This window comes from Metopolophium dirhodum, chromosome 1 (genome assembly GCF_019925205.1).
Source record: "Metopolophium dirhodum isolate CAU chromosome 1, ASM1992520v1, whole genome shotgun sequence".
NCBI lineage: Eukaryota > Metazoa > Arthropoda > Insecta > Hemiptera > Aphididae > Metopolophium > Metopolophium dirhodum.
In genome coordinates this window covers 24,456,973-24,483,343 of record NC_083560.1, presented here as the reverse complement: position 1 = coordinate 24,483,343, position 26,371 = coordinate 24,456,973, and positions in this window count along the sequence as shown.

Genomic DNA, 26,371 nt, shown 5'->3' with positions numbered 1-26,371 from the left:
AATTTAAAAATTGAATTGACCCGATCTATAATGAAACTTAATTGTTAAGAACTATAAACAATAGGTACTCTTGTTTGTGTGGAGATTTTCTATGATAATTTAATTTTGAATGGGGCAAATTAAAAATGAATTTTTATTAATCACTTATAAACTGAAATATCGTAAAAATCCCAGAATCAAACTACATAATATTCTTATCATTAAGCTTCAACATATTTCAATTTAATATAATTTGTATACCTACTGACGAAGCTAAACGTGAATTGATGAGCATACATTTGGTATGATGCACACTTTTAAGATTAAGACGGAGACAACAAATGCAGGTTTAGCGTTCTCTTGGAGGACAGCGTCAAGCATAAGTGCAACATTTGTTTTCTCTCCCAGACAAATACCTAGGTATTATAAACTTAAATGGATATTAGATTGTTTTGATTTGGATAAATCCATGTCATTATGTCATACGCTCATAACTAATATTATTCGGTATTCCATATAATTTGTTTCGAGAGTGATTTCACATTTAAATCAAAAATAAAAATTTTGTTGGAGTACCATGACATAATACTGTATTAGTATGGTATTCTCACGTACGAAAAACATCAGCTGCATATTATATAAAATTTTTTTTTATTTCGATTACAGTTGCGGTTATCATTTATTAGGCAATATTAATAAATTAATATTAACTACTTTATGGATTTTGGGAATTAAATAATGAATAAGGCAAATAATAATGGTATAAGAAACATTTGATAATTATGATGAGTTTGGTTGATACTAACCAAATAAAAACCAATTTAATGCCTAATTATCATCTGTCTTTAGAATATTATTATCTCATACTAGTTCTATAAACCAGGGTCTGAAACCGTAAATATTATTTCCTATTTACATTTTAGTTTCGGTTATCGGTATTGGTTTTTTCGATTTTGTTTTCGGTTAGGTATCGATTTCAGTTTTTAACGGTATTAACCTGTATTGAAAATCGGTATCAAATATTGGGTTCAAGCCCTGCCATTAGGTTACATTTTATCACGTCAGTTCGGCTCATTTGTAAACGCGTTTTGAGTACTTTTGACGCGATAGATCAGAATATAATATATACCAGGCAATAGTTATGCCATGATAGTAATTCGTGTTGGCGATTAATATTTTGAACTGTAGTTACTATAATTGTCTACTGCCATCGCCGCAAACGTCAAAACTGAAGAAAAATATTCGACTACGGGCTGAAGGAAATAAACTATAATAAACTTTATTTTAACAGTAGGTTAGGTATACGGTAAGATATGTATGGAATTTTAAATCAAAAAAAAATATCTATTTAGATATTAAAATATATAAGTTAGAATTCCAGAAAATTGAAAGGCATGATGAAATAAACTAGGATGTACAAAAAAAATGTATGATTGTACATATTAATTATAATTCTGTTCGTGAAACTTAACTGCTATTAATAATAATAAGGTCTCATATTAATAGATATGAAATATCTATGAAATGAAAATTAATAATTAATAGGTAGGCTATGTAATAAAATATATAATATTTATTATCGTGTAGATACATTAAAAAGTGAATTTTAGTACCATAAATGGTACAAAACTATTCACATTACACAGTTCTTGACTTGTCAAAATAAAAGAGGTAGAACTCTATTTACTTTTTAAAAAAAGAGTGTTACCATTATTTGTTAGTTGTTAACCTTTATTGAGCCGCCAAAATACCATCGATACCCCTCTTTAAATCATGTAAAAAATATTTATAAATAGTAAATTTTATAACAGCATTAAATAACAGTTTGATATATTCATGTAGTTTGCGTTCTAACGGTGAATTCACAAATATGGTATGTGGTCTATCGCAAATAAACGAAATAATATATCAACTTATAGTATATCTATATTATATGTTTTTCTACAAAAAAATTATAATTAAAAAAAATTAAAATTATAGTAAATTAAATTAGGTACTTATTGGTTATATATTATTATGTTTATTAATTGTGTCTAAATTGTTGTCAAGAATTTTTTATATTGTGTTGTTTTGTGTTCATTCATGTGTCAAATATTTATTTATTCACTGTTTTAAGTTAAAAATTCTTGTCTCATCCTTATCTTTTACCCTTTCCTTACCTCTCTCCTTAAGTACGTAAGAATTCCTATCACTTCCACACAATTTAGACATTCGACATTTTCGTTATTTTCCAAAACACTTTTACTGATTCAAAAATGTGTGGTTGATCGTTTACCACTTATAAGTAAATAAAGATCTTTTGCCAAAATGTTGAATGTATTATAAAATATAAATTTTAGTTCCGCGCAATAAGTACTGAGTCCATACTTTTAAGGAATGTTGAAGCAATGTTATCGAAAGTCATAAAGCATAACAAAAGGAAAAATATTAAACATTCTCTATTAAAGATAATCAATAAATCCATGAAAAAAATTACCAGCCACAGGCAGACAGCATACCGTATGTCTCTATGACAGTTCCTATTATATATTATACTATAGTTATCACTTATAACAGTTATAACAAACTCAAAAAGTAATAAGGATAATAAAAGTAAACTTTCTTTAAAAGTAATATTCAGTCAATATTACTAAATTACTTGTTTTTAACTTTGTTAGTTGTATTATTTAAAATGTTGTAATTTATATTATTAATATAACAATTATATAATTACGAATAATTATGTATACATTTTTCATTTTTTTATAATGTTTTCCATCTCAGCGTATTTTTGCATCTCATTTTTATAATATATACTATTTTACTATTATTTAGACACGCAGTATAGCGTGTCAAGATAAGTTCAAGTTGGCGGGACCGCAACATGTGTAATATTACACGAACAATTTGGAGCCACTTTTAACCACCTCATAACTCAAAAAATATTTCACATATGAAATTCGGCTGTCATATTGAGACTTTAGAGTTACAAATGTGCTCAAATTTCATTAGCATAACTCAAAATCATCATTTTTATCACAGACTGACCTATAGATCAAAATGCTACCCCAATTCCATAAAGTTCAAATTTTGCATCAGATAAGAAATTGGGTGAATACAAAGGAATAAATCCGAAACTATATTTTATATTTATGTAGGAATATCATATAATGTAATATATATTTAACTATTTATCAATGTTATACTAATAGGTATAGGTTCGGGGTTTTTTTCCTAGATTCGATTTCAAGTAGACGTTTTAATAAAATTCAAATTTGTTTACAGAAGTCTTATCGCGTTATCAAGTTCATTGGTAAGATTGACAATATGTACATACAAATTAACATAAATAATTTATCATTCACGCGAACAATGCCGAAATGGTAATTTGTACTTACGCATGCGGGACAATTCTGCTTTTTTATTTACACATACTCACACATACTAATGATCAGTGTTCGTAGTGTAATTAATTTTTCTCAGCTAGACAAATGTATTACAAATAATAATTATTATTATGAATTTGTTAATTGTAGTTTATGACGTATTAATACTTAAGTTAAAAAATCATTTAAGATGTTTGGATTTCAGGATTCATAAACATTAAAAAGGAATACGCTTTTTTTTTAAATATTTCTAAGCTATACATTTTGTTTAAATATTTAGAATGTACTAGATTTTTAAATTTTGATTATATGAATATTAAATTAAATATCATAAAACGCGCCCTGATCGATCTCAAAGCAATCAAAATAAAATTCACAGAAAAAAATAGCAAAATTAAAAATACTTATATTAACTTAACCTAACCTTAATGGTTCCAAGCCTTTTAACAAATTTTCATTAATTATTCCTGATTATTTTAAAAAATACTAAAATTTTCTGTTTCAAACTCCCTAAGTTCAAACAAGATCCAATTTTCTTCCAGAAACCTCCTTAGAAGTTTATGGTCAGAGATTTTTTTGAACTAGAAAAGTCGAGAAGTTAAAGGTTTAAAAACATTTTCAAAAACCTAACCTAAAAATCAGCAATTATTATACTGGTCAAAATAAATATAAAATTGTAAACTACTTTTGATAACTAAAGGTTAAAGACCAACAAATAGCACACCTAGTGAAATGTACAGTGTATATCGGAACAGTAAAAAATTTATAGTTTTTTGGCCAAACCGTTCGACATATTAAGGTAACATCTCTTTAGGGTAGTCATATTATAAGTACTTGTCATTAGGAGGACAAGTGGTAGAGTGTTGTTTTTTTAAGGAGGTTTAAAGAATGTATTTTTCTAATTGTATCCTTTTCTTTGATAATAAAATCGTAAAATCAGCAGATATGCAGAGTTTACCATACATTCGGGACAGTTTATCTTGTTCTCACTTATTATAATAAATTACTTATAAATGATAATATTACAATAGACTCTCTGATTATCGATTTTCATTGTTGGTTGTATAAATATTATGTAACGATCTTGACAAACGTAAATTTCTTATCCTGTGTGTGTTTTATGAGTTTCAGATAGTTCAATTATTATATTACGGCCGCGTCGTGTCGTTTGTGTTACAGTAAATCATATTCGTCTTAGCAACATACATCATGTCGGGCAATTGCCGCGGAGAGAAATGCGCCAAATCGGAACTTAAGACCGGATCAGCCGATCCACGTAATTGGCAACGAGGATTCACCGCTACGATCACGACAATCACAACAACCACGATCGTCACGACCTGGGCAAAGACAACTACCACTGCCCTGGTCACAACGATCACGGGCACCACCACCTCGGTCGCCACCTCGAAATGCGTCACAACTGACATCGCCATTAGCGCCATGACCTAGTCCAAATCCACCATCCCTTCCGCTATGACCGAGGAGACGATGACCACCAAGTCGACTATCACCACTACCACTAACACGACCGACATCATCAAGTCTTTAGCCCATCAAGCTTATCGAATTTCCAAACTTCGGTTATATTAAATTTGCACTGTTTTATTGTATCCAACTATAGCCATCATTCTGGTAAACCTTTGATAATTGTTTTATGCTGTTTATTATGATATTATGTGTATAGTGTGTACCTACTGTACCTATTACCCTCTACGTTTCGAGGAGGTATTATTTATATATATATAAATAACTAATACATCATTATACGATTATTATACTTATAATATTATAATATTTCGTTGTTGTTTTTATTTGCCAACAAATAATCCTGTATTATAATTTATAGATATTGTTATGATAGGTACTCATAATTTCCAATTGGTTCACAGCAAGTATAATGTGATATAGAAGTATTCTTAAAGACAACCGCTGTAAATATTATAAAATATTATGTGAACTTTTTTTTTGTCAAATCGTTATTCAGCAATTAATAATCAAACTAGTTTCAAGGTAAGCACTAGGTTTTGGTCGTTTTGTAATTTGTATGGGTACCTGTATAAGTATAATTTTTAAAATTTTAACTATTTGTGGTTTGAAACATATAGTCAGAAAGATTCCCAACCGCTGTGCACAAAAGTGTGCAGTGTAATTGTTCAAGGGTGCCTAGTAAGTTGTAATTTGTATCTTATAATTAAGTGTAGCTTGTGTAAGTACCAAGTAATAAGAGTTTAATTTTAAAAGTTATACGTGAATTATTTATGTTTTGGATTTTGCGTTTTGGTGTGTGCCGAGAAAATGTAATAAATTATCAAATATGCTACCAAGTAAAATAGGTTGGAACCACAAAAAAATTTAATATTATACAATCTGTGACAAAACGGATGAGATACGTACATTATACAAAGTGCGGCAATTTATTTTATATATACGGTGTATACTGTAAGTATATACATATCGATACAATAACATAAATTATATACATATCTAGGTACCTTTACCTTTTATACCTGTGTTATTATATACTACGTATATTGTTTAGGTTTAGTTAATTATGTTGCGTTGCGTACAAATCTGTAATGTAAACCCAAAAGTAATTTTAAGTTCTTACGCAACATATAGGTACTAAATATTGGTTCCTTTACTTGTGTTAATACTACTTAGTACTTACTTACTAGTGTTATATGCCAGTAGAGTAGTTAAAAAAAGTTTAGTATTTATTGAACAATGAATTTGTATATAAATAGAACAACGTTTAGCCAGAATACCAAACAATATTGAATTTAAATTTAAATATGAGTAAAACAAACGGTTATAGATAAAAATGTGAATGCTCAAATAAAACATGCAGAGCCAAATTGGTGATATGAACGTATAGACTACGCATACAAATTAATTTTATAACCGAAACTGAAAAACCCAATACGTTTCAGTCACTGTCAGAAAGTAACCAATGAATGGAACTAATAAAAACCCTATTTATAAAAAAAAAGTATTTGATTTTTTTAGTCATAACGAAATGGCTTATATCAATCGAAAAAACTATTTATTATAAAATTTGTATTACCATATAGAATTTGAATAAATATTCCTTCGTATTATTTAGTAATCAGCGTATAATAAGCACCCCTCCCCCCCCCCCACCGGGCTACTGACAAACATCCTGGTGGTGCCTTTGGTAATAAGTCACAAAATGACTATAATGAAATATGATGTGTCGATACCGCGATGTAGGCGATCCCATTTATATTACGGGCGAAGTGATAGTTCCAACGGCTGCAGACACTCTACCTCAGCGATTCCGCGATCGGTGATGGTAGCCATGGTGGTGCGGCGGCCTGTAGAACGTGATAATAGCACGGAACAATGGCGCACCCATGGGAGAGGGTCCTTGGGATTGAAGCCCCCCTAAAAAAAATGTATTGACTTTTATTTTATATAATTTAAAAAAAATCCGTTATCGACGCTTTATTTCTGTAACCAATGAATAATGGTACTCATAAAGCCCTATTTATAAACAAAAAAATATTCGATTTTCGTGAGGTTATAATTCATAACGAAATTCACATGTGACTAGTGTTCTATGCTTTACCAATTACTGCGTAATAAAATTGTTTCTTCAATAAAACTATTTGATGTAACATTGATAAATATAATAATATTCATTAATATTATTCTTAGGAAATGATTTTTGCAAGTTTAACTTATAGAGATTATATTTAAAATAGATAGTGTAAATAAAAAATAAAAAAAAATTCGAATGATTGATAAGTCAAATTATGCAAATAATTATCAAACAATTGTTAATGAGTTTAGGTACATAGGTACCTTTTAAAAGAACCATTAACATAATATGTTGTTTAAAACCGATATAAAACCAAATAAAATTATTGTTAATGTTTGAAAATTATTTATCATATATTATTTATTTTTAATTATAATTAGGTATACCTAAACTTAGTGTATATTTGTTATTAAATATTTATAATATGTTAATTACACTAAGAAGTTTTTAATAAATGTGATTTTTAGTAATATTGTAATCTGGGGATTTTCTTTCCTAGAGTCAGAAATTTTTATTCTGCATTCACTGCATGTGTACTATAGTTATGTATATGGTCCGGGAAGTTCATGCTTTAAAAACTATCTAAATATGCACTGAATTTTTTTCATTTCAAAAAAAATGTAGTTATAATATCCGTTAAAAGATGAGGAAACACGTAATCGAAGAGAATACTCGTAATAATAACTGCTTTCAATCACATAGGAAAGGAAACTTTGTGATCGGGGGGTAGAACGATCTCGTATAACGTAGCTTCACGTTCCACGGATTACGGATAAAGTCCACAATACGACACTCTAAACTTTTGAAGAAGGTAAAAATAAAATAAATCATCAAATCACATCAGGCATGACTGATTAAGAGAGGGATGTAAAATACATGATAATGTTATTGTACGATATACTACCTAATTTTAAAAAGGTTTTCATTTCATTATTTTATATTCGTGACGTGTTTATTATGGCGTTTTCATGACATCGTGAAGAAATAATTTATAGTGCCCTATATACAGTGAATATAAGTGAAGAAATATATTTTAAAATATACTAAAACTTCGAAATTTTTATAAAATATTATTTTAAAAAATCTAACTAGGTATGCAGTAAAATTACGTTTTAATAATATTTTAAGACATCGTGCTTATTAGTAAAAACCTCATAATATTCAAAAATATGTAAACTCAAATATAATTTTGGACTCATTTGTCCAACTCTAATCGTCACAATACGTCAATAATACATATAATATGTATAAGTATATATTTTTAATTCCTAACGCGAGAACTGAATTTAAAACGTTTTATCCAATGTTGGGTTCAAAATTAACTCAACTGTTTTAAATTCATAGAATTAGTATAATATTATTATAGTATATTATATTATTCGCTTATGATCACTTGAATGCATTTGTAGAAGTCATTTGACACTGTACACACTGCATTAGATACTACTAAGTATCATCGTTTCTCGTGTATATAATCGTTGTACCTGATGCGGTTTAGCCAAAATCTATATAAATTGAATAGTATTTTAATGACGATCGTAGAAAAATATGAAACATTGTTATTAAAATAAAAATAACAAAAACTCGGGTCGAGTATAATATAAGTATATAGTCGCTAAAAAAATAAACGTTTCAAAGTATCATTTAATTTTATCAAGTAAATTGCGATGGAATTGTTTAATGCAAACACTATTTGTTAGTCAATGTATCAAGTACAATACATAATAAACTAAAAAAAAATTTTTTAAATACGACAATTTTAAGGTACTCGATAAATTTAATTAGATAATTATTAAATATATATTTATAATAATATTCTTAATATATCCGCCACTGTATTACAAAAGTATGATTATACATAATATTATGATATTGGGATAAGTTTTTACATAACTTTCATAAGAGTTAAATAGTATTAATTGTTTTATATGTATTATATAATGGGCGAGTGCGTGACCTAAGGGGAGCTACATGTATACTGTATAGGTGCCAAACGTATATACACTTGTAAACAACGACAATACGCTGTATTGTCTTAATAGTTAATAATAATAACAAATTATTAGAACATCAAATATACGAGAGATATAAGTGGGGGCATCATCAAAACCTAAGTGGGAACAATACTTTCTTGACGGTCGTCATCTGAACTAGTATAATGGTATAATGGAGACTTTCGTTACAAGTACAATATAAAATTGTTATTTTTTATTTTTAATACTTACTAAAAAAGAAGAATATTTCGTTTTTAAAAAAAATATTTGTTTTGGAAATAATATTAGCCGATATTTGTGAATTAAAATTTTAGAAAAATATCGATGATAAAAACGTTTATTCATGCGGAGTATTTTTTTTTTTTTTAATATAAATATTTTTTTTTATAGTGAATAATTTTGAAATGTAAATACTAATAGCTAACTTTTTTGAAATATTCTTCTTGGGAATTTTCAGACATATATCTACGTGAATATACAGATATGTAATAATATTAATATATCTATCGCTGGATATTGGTTACACGATTTCGTAAAAATTGGACGGCCTCGGTCACGATTTAATATAACTATTACCGATACATCGTGGCGTTTAAAAGAGAGGGTCTTTATAATATTACGAATGTACCTACGTAATTTATTAATATACTGTAATGCAGCGGCGCCATATTGATTGACAATATTTTATAACAGAGGTGGGCACAAAAGAATCGTGGATTGAAACAGTTTGAATGTCTCTGGCTGGAAGTTATAATATTATGAAGGTGGGTAAGTACCTAAATAGTACCTACATCGTCTAAAATATAGATTATTAATTATAACTCTTGATAGTAAATTAAGTAATGTATTATTTACTTATATGGGTACCTATGTTTATAGTTATTAATATTAGTAAAATGGGTCGAAGTGCAACTGGAAGGTGAAAGCAACAAGTATTCAGTAATTTGTTTGTTATTGACGACGAATATTCAATTTTAGTGTTATCATTTTGAAACAATCAGATTAAATTCTTAGTGATAAATGTTATCTAATATGATTTTGCTTCTATACCCATGCAAAGCGAATTACACCCAATAGGAGTTAATTAAATACAATTTTTTTCCCGAGCAACATCGGGTTATTCAGCTAGTAAATTATCAAATTGATAATTGTAGTATATTACATATTATAATACTTTATTAAAAATCATTTAAGATGTTAGAATTCATAAACAGGACTACTATTAATTTTAAAAATATCATTCAAATTTAAAAATGTCTTCATTATTAATAATAATTAATTTGATAGCTGTGTCCAAAACAATTGGGTATAGCTTTGGAGATTTTTTTCCTAGATTATTATATATATATAATACCGTGCTGCCTTGAAGAATTGAATATGGTCCAAATATATATTTGAAAATCAAATGATTGCGAGTAAATAAAAACGTATAAGTTATGTAAAATTCTTAATTTTAATTATATACATATTTTCATATATTTAACCTTACCTACCCATTACATTTTTTTTTATTTCTTATGATAAATCATGGTATAAGGCATGGCAATGGCATCATTAAAAAACCTCAGTTCAAAAAAGGAGCCCGGTAGTGGGTACCAAACCATTTCGATAACCACTAGACTAACAAACCATATTATAATAATTTCATAAAATAAAAATCTCTCTGTTGTAGGTATGCATTGATATTAATAAAGCCAACAACCCAACTACTGATTAGTGATTAGTGATTACACATTAAAATGTTGCCTCCGAGTTGTGAAGTGTGGAACATAGAATTTATCACGTTTAACAGGTTTTGGGTATATTATAAACTGCAAATCGAAAATGCTCATAACTCACGTACAAATTGAATAATCGTGAGAAACCCCCATACAAACATATACTATGTTTTAAAAGTAAATTTTCCTTTCACTGTCTGAACACTTTCTAGAGTCTGACATAGGCATGTTTTTACACCGTTTGACGGTGCAGTGAACCCGAAGAAAAATGCCACTCGTGGCCGAGGTTTTGAACCGGTATCATTGCGCATTGCAACCGATGCCTTAGTCCGCTCGGCCACTCCGTCCCCGATAAACCTTTGTTAATACCAAAACAAACATACTATGCATAAAATATCCCATTAATGTTATGCCACTAGGAATTAGGATGCACAAAAAAAATGTAAAATTATTTAAATTATAATTCTGTTCATGAAACTTAATTACTATAATATAAGTGATTTGTAATTATTAACATAATATTATAGTAGTTAATTAAAAAAAAAAAATACTTAAAAATGTTATCAATGATTTATAATGACTAGGTCTCAGACTAACAATAATTTATACATTATGTTTTATAATATAATATTGAAAACCCAAAATATGTAAGAAATATTAATAATTAATGTTTAATAGGTATCTGGTATGTAATAAATGTATAAAAATTATTATTTAGATACATTCAAAAAGTGAAATTTAGAACCATCGATGGGATAAAAGTATTCACATCACACACTTTATAAAATATGAAAATAATATTGGAATAAAATAAATGGTTTTACGGTGATATTCTGGTTGACGGACGACGGTGGGTTCAAGTTATAACTTGAATAATCATTCGTAAATAAACAGCCGAGTTGATATTGATATAAATATATAAAACAATCATTAATTACGTAGGCAGTTAATAAGATTGTACAAAATAACAATTTTACAATACCATACTGGTATAAAAACACAAGTTCTATTAACAATGTACCTGCATTTCCTAGAAATTTCTCCTAACAAATATTGACACAAATCCAAACGATAAAATTAACTTTAAATAAATAAATCGATAGAAACTTAACAGCAATTTAAAACGAAAAGCCGTCGACGATATGTTTACCAGACTTATTCGGTCGTATGACGATTTTGAAAAGGCTTTTCACAATTCTGGAAGATTTGTTTGGCCTTCTATTTAAGTAAAAAAGGGCGACATTCGAAATTCGATTGCGTCTCGTTTCAACCTCTTAAACCTTTTCGGTATGTCAATTGCATCCACTAGCCGGATAGATTAATTATTTTTTTCTTACCTATTTGTGTTCCTATTGCGTCCTATTGTATAATATATAAGCATTCAATTACACTTTTTATAGTAATGATTATTGAATACATTCGTGGTTCTAGGATTGATATATTGGAAAATGAATAGTCATAATAAATTAGTAATTATTTTGTAATTATTAAATAATTAATAAATTTCTAGTCAGTGTTATAAGATAATAATAATACATATACCAATGAAAATAAGTCCAAATATGTAGGAATAAATAATTTAAATAATACATTTCTTGTCAGTGAATACGAAATTTCAAAAAAGTGTTTTTAACTGAAATAGTTTTAATTTTTTTAAAGAAGTTATAATTTTATTTTTTAAGTTGTTTATTTGCTTATCAATAAATTTCTATTTTTTCAAATACTTTGCTCTGCATTTTCCAGATAGGCATTAAATTATGACTTAACATTATTTTTATGAATGTATCTGTTTGACATTGTTTAAAAGTATTTAGAAATTGATGAGTATAGGGATGCGATGTGTAGAAAACAAAATTAAATTTTGATTGAAAGTTTTCACAAGCGTTTATAATACTCTGCATACGTCTCCTGCTCATTTCATGCGAAAAATATGAATTTTTCAAAAAAAAAAACTTCAACGCTCGACATCATTGGCCATCATTTTGTGGAAACGATATTTAAACTAATGAATTACACGAATAAGAAAAAAGCGTGGAAATTTAATATAAGGCTCCTGATATATCGTTCTAACATAAGTTGAAAAATATTAAAAATACATAGGCACAATTTTTTTTTATAAGTATTTGAAGTTCAAATTTTGACAACATTTATCAAATTTATAATTTATTAATTATTTTGTAGTTAAAAATGTATAAAATGTTTAACTTTTATGGCTAAGGATTGAAAATTTAAAACAAGGCTCCATGTAAATAGGTTATATATAAATTACTTTATTCACAATAATATCATCAAATATACTTGGTAATATCATAGGCTGACTGACCGTTTTCGCTCGTAATCGTTTGTCTTATACAATGATATTATATCATTGAATTCAAATTTAACACCATCTATTACAGTGACCCACTTGTAACCTAATATACAGCAGAGCGACATCCTTTTACCCACCTTTTTTAATTTCGAGTCATGTCGAGTGTAAAATACAAGTAATCAATAAATGCCAAGCATTAAAAAAATTCTAGTACCTTTCAATTCAAGTCGACTACTTTACTCGTTATAATTACAAGCACAAAATATTTTTTTATCGAGTAAGGACCTCGAACTTAGTTCAAAGTCAAATACTCGACCAACTCTAGTACATAACAATATATTCTTGGAAATTATATAAATCATATTTATACTATATTTATGTTTATTGTACCAAATGGTGGAAAATACTTAATTGCATTATGAAAAAAGTGGTGTAAATATCATATTATCCAGGGCAATCAATTAGGAGTTTGACATTAGCTCTGAAGTACAAGTGAAGTCAATGGTAAGTGATAGTAGAACTTGACACAAGACAAGAAAACAGTATTTTGTACGATAAGGAATGATAGTACCTACATAGCTTATCTGTTACTTTAAATATATTTTATACAAGGTCAAAAGAAAATTGTTGGATTGCAGGTGAAGTAGTTCAACCTTCATTGGTAATCAGTAAGTAGTAAATATATACCATTCTTGGCGCAGTTCCTTTTATAACAGTAAAATATCACAAAGAAAACAATGTGTAAAAAGATCAGAAAATCGAAATGCATTAATAATTGAAATATTTTTCGCAAAACGTATGAAATGCAAAATCCCCCAAAATATTTTTCACAAAACTAATGTTATTAATAATTTAAAAATTAAAATGCAATATTTCTTAAAATATTTTTCAAAATACTTATGTACCATTCCTGGCACAGTGCCTTATATATAACAATAAAATAAATTGAAATGAAATAATAAATAAAATATTTTTCGCAAAATTAATATTATTAATAATTTAAAAACCGAAATGCATTAATAATTAAAATATTTTTTAATAGAATTGTTCTATTAAGAATAAAAGTCCCATAAGTGCCCCATATACTACTTTTTTTTGGTATATATATACTACTATTACTTATAAGCAATTTGGCCTTAGGATTGTAAAAGTTATACAGTTTTTAAAATATTCCATAGAGATTTAAATGATGTGTGTTGAGGTGTTGTGAATGTTGAGATGCTGAGCCAATGGAATAGGTTTTGTGAGATGCCGTGAAAGTTGAGTTGTTGAACTAATGCCATAGATTTTAGAGGTTGAGTTGTTGAGCTGTTGGAAAGTGTTTAAGTTGTAGAAACATAAATGTTGCCAGTTGACCTTAACATCTCCGAAATCAGGATTGTTGGAAAACTTGAAAGTTATAGTTTAGTTAACTTGTAAGAATAGATGAGAAATTATAACATTAATTAATTAATTAATTTTTTTCTGAAAAATATTACATTATTAGGTGTTATATTCCAATGTCCTCCTAAAAAAGAAATTGATTTGTTTTTTTAAAAAAAATGTTATGTTCATAAATTTAGATAAGCCTGCAATGAATGAAGAATTTATAGAATTTAAAAAAATATAAAAATGAAAGAGGTGGGCTACTCGGAGTAGACCTCATCTACTAAAAAACAAATCAAGATAAATAAGTATTTATAAATGAAGGAGGTTTATATAGACTTATAATGCGTTCAAATAAACCGAATGCAGAACCATTTCAAGACTTTGTACAAGACGTATTGTTACCAAACATTAGAAAACAAAAAGCTCAAAATTTTAAAAATAAAATATTTTAAGACAAATATTCTTGAGTATGTGCAGCCCACATATAATGAGTCGAGCCACGCCACATGTCACAACCCAATAGTTAATTTTAATAGTGTTACATTATTAAAACAAATTAAATTAAATGTATATTCTGAATATATTTCCGGATTCTGTTTGAGTTGGGAATAGCTGAAAAATAAACTTGTTATACAATTAGTAAAGTTTGTGTATTATAATATATTCAGGTTAGGTTAGGCGAGAATCCTTCAAGACGAATTGAATACCCGTGTGCCGCTCAATATAACTATTATTCTCGATTAATTTATATATTCTCAAAAACCTTAAAACATTTAATCAAAAACGAGAGTAATTTAAAATTTGTAAAATATAGCAAATTGGAAATCGTTCTTAAATGCCACATATCTTCCTTCGAATTTCTTAAAACTATTTCACGTAAAAAATTATAAAAAATGTTTTAGATAATGAATTTTAACTAGTTCTACCCTATAGAGGAATATTATAGATTACCTGAAAAATGGTTATTTTCCACATTTGAAATATTTTTTTGGTTGTAATTAAACTGAATAATATTAACTTATTTTAATGATCATAAAATTATTTTTTAGAACAATCTTACAAGGAATTTAAAGAATCTAATATCTGCAATTGAAAATGTATATATTAACATATGCGCAATAATTAATTAATTTCAAGAAATGAAAATATAATCATATAACTAATACATTTATTATTCCCACATTTCTGAATATTCATATTTTATCGTGCATATAGAAAATTCTAATACAAACATTCAGTGAAATTTTCAAGTATATAGTCATTCGTTTTAGATTCTGAACAATGATGTGTGTTTTTTTTTTTATTTTTGTATCTGTCATCACCTTTTGGGACAGTAAAAGTGCTTGGATTTTCTTCAACAGTAACTTTTCTGATAGGAAAGTGAATCTAGTTGGTTTCTCATGAAACAATTTTCTTATTTTATTGTAATTAAAAAACGAATGAGTGTAGATACTTGAAAATTTCACTGAATATTTATATAAGCATTTCCTATACACCATAAAATTTTCGATATATTTGACTTATTTTAAACTGTTTACAGACATTTTTTGTTTCCATTTTTTTTTTTTGGTTTTTTTTTCTATAAATATAAATAAAATTTTATCTGATGGGTAAAAAAGCTTGAAAATTTAATAGAAGGCTCCTAGGTTATTGTTTCAATGACATTTGAAAAATATTGAAAATCCTTAGACACAATTTCTATTTATAAACATTTAAAGTTCAAATATTGACAATATACGGAAAAATTACAAAAATTGGCAAATTATTTTGAGTTGAGAATTCATAAAAATTTTTCTTTTTAAATCTAAGATTTGAAAATATAATACAAGATTCCTCATAAGTTTGTCTATCTTTACCAAAACAAAATGTCTACAAGAAAGTTAAATCAAATTTTTATGAGCGTTTGAAATTCATATTTACACAACATTTGATATTCACTCGATATTTCGATTTTCTTATTTTATTGTAATTTAAAAACGAATGACTTGTTGGTTAAAAAAGCCTGAAAATTAATAAAAAGAGCGCCTATATGTTATTAATAGGGCCAACACTTGTATGCATTTACATATTTTTATTGGTTGGTCAAAAAAATAGCTAGTTAATACCAAAATTTGTTTTATAACCTAACGATGCTGTATACAAAATTTTATTTCACATATTTTTGCGTATTATGGTATTTTTGCATTTTTAGGGCATATTTTAGCATTTAGTATATTTTTGGAGCATATTTAAGATCTTAAAAACTCGGGAATTACAAAATATTAATTTGTTTCACTCATATACCTTATTATTGGTATTTCAGCTCATTTATGAAAAGTGGTTATCTAATCTTAATCGCTAATTATTAGGGTCAACAATTATATGTCCGTATATCGGTAACAGTATCGCATAGAGATAAATATCATATTATATTTTATCGCATCTATTACAGTCGTCAGTCGGTCTTTATACTCGTGTGGTGCGTTATTAAATCGACTGTTTTAAAATGCCGAAAGTGAGAACTTCCAACACTAGTCGTATCAATAGTTACATCTCTGAATTTGGAGAAAATATATTTTCTTCGGATGGGAATATATTGTTTTGTAAAATATGTGAGGCAAAGGTTACAAGTGAAAAACGATTTACAGTTTTACCGGCGATTGTAAACTGCGCCCAACGTACAGGTAAACACGAAATCATACATGTAAACTGCGCCCGAGTTCTTATCGTGAGTAAAAAGGTGATATGTAAACTGCGCTCGAGTTTTATCAAATGTAAAAAGGTGACATATGTTACATAATATGTAAACTGCGTCCGGCTAAACTTTTAAAAATTGAATAGCTATATTTTTGCCAAATTAAACAAAATTACAGAATTACTTATCTAAAATTACAATCTTTAATATATTTAATTCGTTACATCCATAATATTATAGCATAAATAATTAATAGAATAAAATTGAAAACATATTGTTGATACATATTCTGCAAAATTAAACAAAATTACAGAATTACTAATCTAAAATTACAATCTTTAATATATTTGATTCGTTACAGCCATATCATAGCATAAATAATTAATAGAATAAAATTAAAAATTAAAAAAAATATATAATCTTAACACATTCGTGGACAGTTGAAATTCCCGGAGCGGAAATAAACTACTTATAAAAACGCACTTAATTATTACTGCTATAGCAGTAGTAATTTGGGTACTGCTATAGCAGCACTGTCCCACTACATTGTTGTTTACAACTACGTACATCACTGCGCTGCTATAGCAGTATAATTATATTTTAAAAATAATATAATAAAAATAATGATTCAACTCAACCTGGTTTATTTTGTGTAATACATTTTGAAAAAGAATATTGTGACATAAAAAATAAACATAAAAATGTAGTCTTATATAAATTGAATCAATACAATATAAAATAATGAAATGTTTTTTTACAACATATTTTTGTGAAAGTCTTCAAAACATGATCCCGGACACAGTGGAACATTGCAAACTTTACATTGATACTGGGTTTGTTTTCTCACGTTTTTTTTTGTGCATATTTTGCAGTTTTTGAAGTAATGTTTTCTTTTATACAGTGGAGGTAATGGGATTTTTTCTTGGTAGTGTTGTCCTTCTTCTGGCATTGGTCGTTTGTTTTTTGGATCTTTTGGTTTTGGGGCATTAAAAATTTGATTAGCTGTTAAATCTATTGGAAGGTTTATCATATTTTTTATTAGAATATCGCGAAATTTTTTAAAAGTCATAGAATCGCAACCAAAATGTTTTTTGTATATGTAAAAACTATTCCACACTGTAATATCTAACAGATGAAACAAAACTTTTTTGTACCATCGTGATTGTTTTCGTGGGCTGCTATAATATTTTACCATTTGGTCTGACCTATCGATACCACTCATGTTATTATTATACTGAATAATTTCATTCGGTTTTTTTTTTCATTTCCAAATCGATTTTTGGATGATAAAAGTTGTGGTTGGTATTTTGTAGTTATCGCTAGTACATCCCTTTTATCTTTCCACTTAGATACATAAATTTTTCCTTGTCGACGCCAAATATAGTTTCCAGATTTCAACTTTTTTGTGGTTACGCATTTTGGGTTGCCTTTACGGTTACTGCGTAGTGTTCCTGTTGTATGTGTTTTTCGATGTAGAAGTTCTTTAGAAAGACTTATACTATTATAATAATTATCCATAAAAACTGTATGTCCTTTATCAAGAAATGCTTCCAAAATACGAAAAACTAAACTATTTATTTTTGATGTAGAACCGACTTGAATTTCTTCTCTTTTTCCTTTATACATCTCCATATTTAGAACAAATCCGTCGGGTGTACAGAGCTCGAAAAACTTTATACCATATCTTGCTTTTTTAAGTCTCATGTATTGTCTAAATAAAAGGCGACCACGATGTAATAAAAGCGATTCATCAAGTGATAGACATTCGTATGGAATATATGCAAGTTGAAAATTATTTATAAGTTTTTTAAAAATTGGTTCAATTTTTTTTATTGGATCATATTTTGTACTATTTACTTTTTCTGGGTCATTATATTCGACACTAAAACATCTCAAAATCTGTTCAAAGCGTCTACCCGACATAGTTCTCGATATTATAGGATGATAATAGGATTGTAAGAGAACATATCTCTGATTACAGAAAATTTCACGGATCCAGAGAGCAAACAAATGGCCAAAAATGTATATATTTCCTCCGCATCAACTTTTTTAAACTCAGCTGCACGACAGTGTTTTTTATGTGAACGAATTTGTGAAGTTAATTTTACACCATAATTATTTGTCGAGGATACCACCATATCAGTTATTTCACGTGTCCATAACATTTCGAATATCTGTAAAGGATTATCTTTTGCGGAATCAGGTATATTTAGTTTGATTCCTGACATACTATTGTCAAATTGGAAGTCTGGTATATCTTCCCAATTCTCGTACCATTGATCATCATCATCATTGTTATTAGCATTATTATAATCATCATTATCACTTGAACTTACCTCAAACGATTCATTACTTGTGTCACTTTCAGTATTTGTAAAAGTATGAGACGGCCCTGCTCTTGGTGACGAATCTTGTCTCGTACTTGGTAACGAAAAATCTGGGTCAACATCTGAATTATCTTGATCAGAAAAATCAGACGAATCAAACGACTCATCTAAATATTTGCGCACTTTATCGATATTATTACGTGACATATTCAGACACCTATTACGTACGATGTTTATAATCGAACTGAATACTTACACGGACAACAATGCATTTCTATCGGTTATGGTTCGAATATATGGTGTAGACATTTATATATTGTGTTGTATCATTATAAAGCAATAATGATATAGCTAAATTATAAATAATAATAATTATATCGAATATAGGGTTCATGGAAATACCAAAAAAAAAAAACGATAAATAAAGCTAAAAATAACACATATATAATACAGTGCCCAATGCTCTGAAGTATTGCAGTGGGACAGTAAAACATGCTCTTTCATATGAGACTATTGAAATTATTACTGCTATACCAGTACTGTGTTAATTTGAATGGTTTATATTCTACTGATATATGTACATCAACTTTTGAAATTACTGCTATAGCAGTAGCTGTCCACGAATGTGTTAAAAAGTACAAAATGTTGTAACGTTTTGCGTTTATTTTTTGTCTTAGAATTTTGGTATTTAAAGGGTACATTTATACTATTTAGTTTAATATATATAACTCAGAGGCCGATTAGTTTTCCGAAATTTAAATTTTTCAATTATTTTCAAGCTTTTTTCGCGCTGCGAAACAAATTGTTCGGCCATCGTGACTTCACTGATTAAACTGAATACGACATGTACTAAGTAGCCCCATGCCGGATGTAGTGATTGATAAGCCATCAGTAGATGCCGTATTACTGCAATAACTATTCAATAACGTGTTGGTATTTATAGACAACAATATAATTTCTGTGATATAATTGCAAAAGTACACAATCATAGTGACTTTAATAATTCAAAAGTTTTATATATTTTACAAACGGCGCACAGCTTATAAGTTGTAAGTACCTTTTAACATGGATAAAAATTTGGGCGCAGTTTACATTATACCTTTTTAATATGGATAAAAATTTGGACGCAGTTTACATTATACCTTTTTAACATAGATAAAAGTTTACGTATGCCCAGTTTTACAACATCTTAAAACGTCTAAGCACTCACGTGGTATTCAACGACTCGGCGACCAACAACAAAAGACTCGAACAACTTTTACCTACTACATCAAAAATTAATTCTTTCAATAAAGATTTGTGCAAAATGCTGTTAGCAGCCAATATACCATTAAATAAATTACAAAATACCTATTTTCGTTCGTTTCTGGAAAAGTATACGCGTAAAGATATTCCATCAGTATCTTTATTGAGAAGTACCTGTGTCAATGAGTGCTATAATGAGACAATGGACGCCATAAGAAAAGAAGTGCTTGATAAGAAAATCTGGATTTCGATCGACGAAACTACTGACGTACAATCTCGATATATTGCAAACGTAATTATTGGTATTTTAAATGCCGATGAACCAGGTAAAATATTTTTAATTTTTTCCGGTATTCTCGAAAAAACCAACCACTCTACAATATGTCAAATTGTTGATAAAGCTCTTTTTACATTATGGCCTAATGGAATTCGACATCCTGATGTACTTTTGTTTTTGAGCGATGCCGCTCCTTATATGGTCAAGGCAGCTAATTGTTTACAAGCTTTTTATCCAAAAATGGTCCACGTTACTTGTGTGGCCCATGGGCTACACCGGGTGGCAGAAAAAATTCGTGGTCAATTTCCAAAAATTGACGAACTTGTCTCAAACACAAAAAAAATATTTTTAAAAGCGCCAATTCGTATTGATTTGTTTAAAACTGAGGCTCCAGGTATACCATTGCCTCCAACGCCTATATTAACAAGATGGGGTACATGGATTTCTGCTTCAATGTATTATTGCGAACATATAGAAGCTATTCGAAATGTAATACAGAAATTGAACCCTGAAGACGCCGTTTCAATAGACAAAGTTCAAAAATTAATTTCTCAAGATCAAGTTGAAGCAAATTTAACTTTTATTTATTCAAACTATGGATTTTTACCAACTACCATAACATCTTTAGAAAGCCAGAATGTTTTACTAGCAGACTCAATTAAATCAATAGAAACTGCGCGAAGTAAAATATGTGAAGTTAGTGGTACAAATGGCACTGATATTAATAAAAAATGTGAAGATGTTTTTAAAAAAAATAATGGTTTTCATATTCTTACGAAAATTTCTAAAGTATTATCCGGTGATGTATCCACATTAGAAGGTATTCTAGAAAATTTGACCAGCAACGATTTGTTACATTATAAATACGCACCTATTACATCCGTTGATGTAGAACGTTCCTTTTCACGCTACAAAAATTTGTTAACGGACAATCGACGCTCAATGCTGTTTGAAAACTTATACAAATCATTAATTGTTCAATGTAATAACATCGGGTAAAAATTAAGATGTTTATCATCTGATTAATGTTTTTGTTTTTTAATTTTAATTTTTTAATTTTAAATATTTTTTAATATCACACATTTTTGTAAATCATTATTCATTGGCAATAAATAATAATATTGTATTATTATAGTATAAATTGTATAATACATAAAAAAAATAAATCATTTAATCATTTTTTTACAATAACATTTTTTTAGAGCATATTTTAAGGGCATATTTTGGTAATTTTTAGGGCATAACTGCATACATATTTTATAGATTTTTAGGGCATATAATTGTTGGCCCTAGTTATTATATTAAATGCAAATGAAAAAAATTAAAAATCCAGTCACATTTTTTTTTATAAGCATTTAAAGTTCAAATATTGACAAAATACGTAAAAATTACGAAAATTTGCAAATTATTTTGAGTTCGAAATTCATAAAAATTTTCTTTATATATCTTAGATTCGAAAATGTAATACTAGATTCCTCATAAGTTTGTCTACTCTTAATAAAAAAAAAAAATGTCTTCAAGAAAGTCAAATTAAATATTTATGAGCGTTTGAAATTCATATTTTTACAACATTTTATATTCACTCGATTTCTTCATGTAACGATTTTCTTATTTTATTGTAATTAAAAAACGAATGAGTGTAGATACTTGAAATTTTCACTGAATGTTTATATTAGCATTTTCTATACACCATAAAATTTTTTTAATATTTTGACTCTTTTTGAGCTGCTTACGGACATTGTCAGTTTTCAATTTTTTTAGTTTTTTTTTCTATAAAAATCAATAAAATTTTATTTGTTGGGTAAAAAAGCGTGGAAATTTAATATAAGGCTCCTGATGTATCATTCTAATTGCAGTTGAAAAATATTGTGACCCACTTGTAACCTACTGTACAACAGAGCGACATCCACTTACCTTTTTACAGTATTGATTTTATAATGATTTGTGTTTTTTTTTTGTGACTTTCATCACTTTTTAGGACAGTAAAAATGCTTGGATTTTCTTCAACAGTAACTTTTCTGATAAAGAATTGAATCTAGTTGGTACTTTGTGGGGGTCAAAAGTGAACATTTCCCAGAAGTTTTCAAACGCGACGTGAAAAACAAAAGAAAAGTTAAGGGAAAAGAGGAATTTTTACGCAAAATGATTTTGGTTTTTGGTGCAACTATGAAAAAAATCACCGTAGGTACGTGAAATTTGGACTGAATGTTTATATTACCATTTTCTATACACCATAATATTTTCCAAATATTTGAATTATTTTGGGCTGTTAACGGCCATTTTAATTTTCCATTTTTTTTTAGTTTTTTTTCTAATAAAAAAAAATGGCTACAAGAAAGTCAAATTAATTTTTATGAGCGTTTTAAATTCATATTTTTTTTGATATTCACTCGATATCTCATATAACGATTTTATAGTATATAATTAAGTATATATTTAAGATCCTGATATCTACATATCTACTCCGGGCTACGGTATTTATATCTATAGGATCCTACGATTCTCCCTGGATATCTTATATTTAACTGGTCGTTCCCCCGACCACGTTTCACAAGTATATTTGATGATATTATTGTGAATAAAGTAATTTATATATAACCTATTTACTTAGAATCTTATTTTAAATTTTCAATCCTTAGCTATAAAAGTTGAGCATTTTATAAATTTTCAACTACAAAATAATTATTAAATTTTAAATTTGATAAATATTGTCAAAATTAGAACTTTAAATACTTATAAAAAAAATTTGTGCCTATGTATTTTTAATATTTTTCAAATGCTATTGTAATATTATATAAGGAGCCTTGCATTAAATTGTCATGCTTTTTCCCAACAAATAAAATTTTATTGATATTTATAGAGAAAAAACTAAAAAAGTTGAAAACTGACAATGTCCGTAAACATCTCAAAAAGAGTCAAATTATTTTCAAAATGTTATCGTGTCCCAGACAACAATTTTTTGATTAATAATATTATTATAACATTGTAATAACAAATAATATTAGTATAACGTTATTATAATACTATTATAATATTATCATTACAAATTGCTGTTTGGGGTATAGAAAATGCTAATACAAACATTCAGTGAAATTTTCAAGTATCTACAGTCATTCGTTTTAGATTCTGAGCGAAGCGATGAATGTATTGATTTTACAATGATGTGTGTTTTTTTTTTATTTTTGTGTCTGTCTTCACCTTTTAAGACCGTAAAAGTGCTTGGATTTTCTTCAACAGTAACCTTTTTGAGAGGAAAGTGATTTTAGTTGGTTTCTCATGTAACAATTTTCTTATTTTATTGTAATTAAAAAACGAATGAGTATAGATACTTGAAAATTTCACTGAATGTTTATATTAGCATTTTCTATACACCATAAAATTTTTAAAATATTTTGACTATTTTTGAGCTGTTTACTGACATTGTCAGTTTTAAATTTATTTAGTTTTTTTTTCTATAAATATCAATAAAATTGTATTTGTTGGGTAAAAAAGCGTAAACATTTAATATAAGGCTCCTGATATATCGTTCTAATATCAGTTGAAAAATATTAAAAATACATAGGCACAATTTTTTTTTACAAGTATTTAAAGTTCAAATTTTGACAACATATATCAAATTTATAATTTATTAATTATTTTGTAGTTAAAAATGTATAAAATGTTTAACTTTTATGACTAAGGATTGAAAATTTAAAACAAGGCTCAACGTAAATAGGTTATATATATATTACTTTATTCACAGTAATATCATCAAATATACTTGAAAATATCATAGGCTGACTGACCGTTTTCGCTCAGAATCGTTTTTCTTATACAATGATATTATATCATTGAATTCAATTTTAAAGCCATCCATTACAGTGACCCACTTGTAACCTACTGTACAGCAGAGCGACATCAACTTATCCACCTTTTTTTAGTTACAAAAAAATAAGAAAATCGTTACATGAGGAATCGAGTGAATATTAAATGTTGTAAGAATATGAATTTCAAATGCTCGTAAAAATTTAACTTGATTTTCTTGTAGACATTTTATTTTTGATAAAGGTAGACAAACTTATGAGGAATTTTGTATAACATTTTCAAATCTTTGATTTAAAAAGAAAAATGTTTTACTTAAACAGTAAAATGAATTTATTACTTAATTAAAATGCATAAATGTAGCCACAGAAAAGTTTAAAGATCATTGATTAAAAAAAACGAATTATTTTTGATAAAATAAAATATATATATAAAAATAATTTTTCGGAAATATTCATTTTGGCCGGCTATTAAAAATTACAATAAGATTACTTACCTTTAATCATTGGTGATTTACTATTGTTTGTTGAAACGAGGGACATCATTTTTCGTACCCTCGATGACTGCATTGTGTAAGAAATTCAACAGCAGTTACAAAATGAAAAACATTCACGAATAAATGTATAATTCAATGTATTAAAAAGAATCACAGTAATCCAATTACTCATTAATCCAATGCATTAAAGTTAAAAAAAAAATACTATAGACATAGACAATAGTACATTCTTCGTTAAACAATGTCAAAGAACTAATGAGTGACCATATTTGGGTGTATGAACACTATGAACACCTACGGATAATTAAAATAAAACAATAATTCTCCAATCATGTTAGTAGAAAAGTATTTTATTTTTTTTACAGATAAGAAATCTGTGTATAGTAATAGTCCATATGCTAATTTTGTTTTCGTTTTCCTCAATCCTGTATTTTTTATACCTTCGCATGTCTCATTTCGCAATTCAATTTAAAATATAATGCATCATTGATACAGGCATTGACAAACAGAGAGCGGGCTGTGGGGTGTATAGGTACGTGGAACACGGCGGGTAGCGGTCAGGTTGTATTATTTTACAGTGCCCGCTCGGGCAGACTGCTTTCTGTTTGACTGAGCCTTAACAGTTTTGTTAACTTTAATATTAGAGAAAATCTTCCTATCTTATAATTTAATTATTAAAACAATTTCTTTAATGTGTTTTGAAAAATGTTGTTGTTAAAATAGCAATTTAAAATATAAGGGTTACCGGTCATTTGTTTTCTAATATTATACAACACTAGGTGGGCTTGACTATTGAGTATTATATAGTGTGACGAGGTGGATACTTCATGATCCACCAAATAAATTCGAGAATTATTTAGTTTATAATTTTACTTGTAACATTAAAATGTTCATATGTATAGTTGTATACATAATTATATAATATAATCGCAAAATCATATAATTTATTACCTAAAACGGTCTCATAACTCTACAACAGTCACAACTATTAGTAATGTCGAAGACTATTTCCACTGGTTCAATGAAACTGGGAAAAATTATGGGTGGGTGGGTAGATGTAGGAACTAGGAATAATTAACTTTAATATTGAAACATTATTATGAGGTACCAGATAGGGCTGTTCGATTATTTTTTTTACCACTCGATTATTAATTTCACGTATTATCGATTATTTCGATTAATCGAAAATTAATAATCAAACAGAAAATCGATTTTTTAACGACCGATTAATCGATAAACCTATTTTTTTAA